We start from the raw sequence: 342 nt of genomic DNA, 5'->3' as shown, positions 1-342 counted from the left end.
GGAGTCAGATTGTCAGAGGAACCAGCACATCGCCGCCAAGCGTGCAGCCGAGAGCTGCGTGAAGACCACTGTGAAAATAGCCAAATTGACAATGTCTGTCTCAGCGGAGACATCGGCTGAAGCTGTTTGATTGTTTGGATGCACCTCATCTTAAAATAATGTCTGTTTACTTGCCGGTCATGGAAAGGTACATGCAAGTATCCATGCATAAAGTTCAAAACACAAAGCTGCTTAAGTTACCACTGGTTTGATGAAGTGTTCACTATGACGTTTCATTGCTTAAGTGCCAAATTTGATTTTTTTTTTGTTTTCTCTCAGAAGAGGTTCTCACCCAGTAAATGA

This window comes from Sinocyclocheilus grahami, unplaced genomic scaffold (genome assembly GCF_001515645.1).
Source record: "Sinocyclocheilus grahami isolate Dianchi unplaced genomic scaffold, SAMN03320097.WGS_v1.1 scaffold10890.1, whole genome shotgun sequence".
NCBI classification, from domain to species: domain Eukaryota; kingdom Metazoa; phylum Chordata; class Actinopteri; order Cypriniformes; family Cyprinidae; genus Sinocyclocheilus; species Sinocyclocheilus grahami.
Note: the sequence above shows the minus strand (reverse complement) of the source record.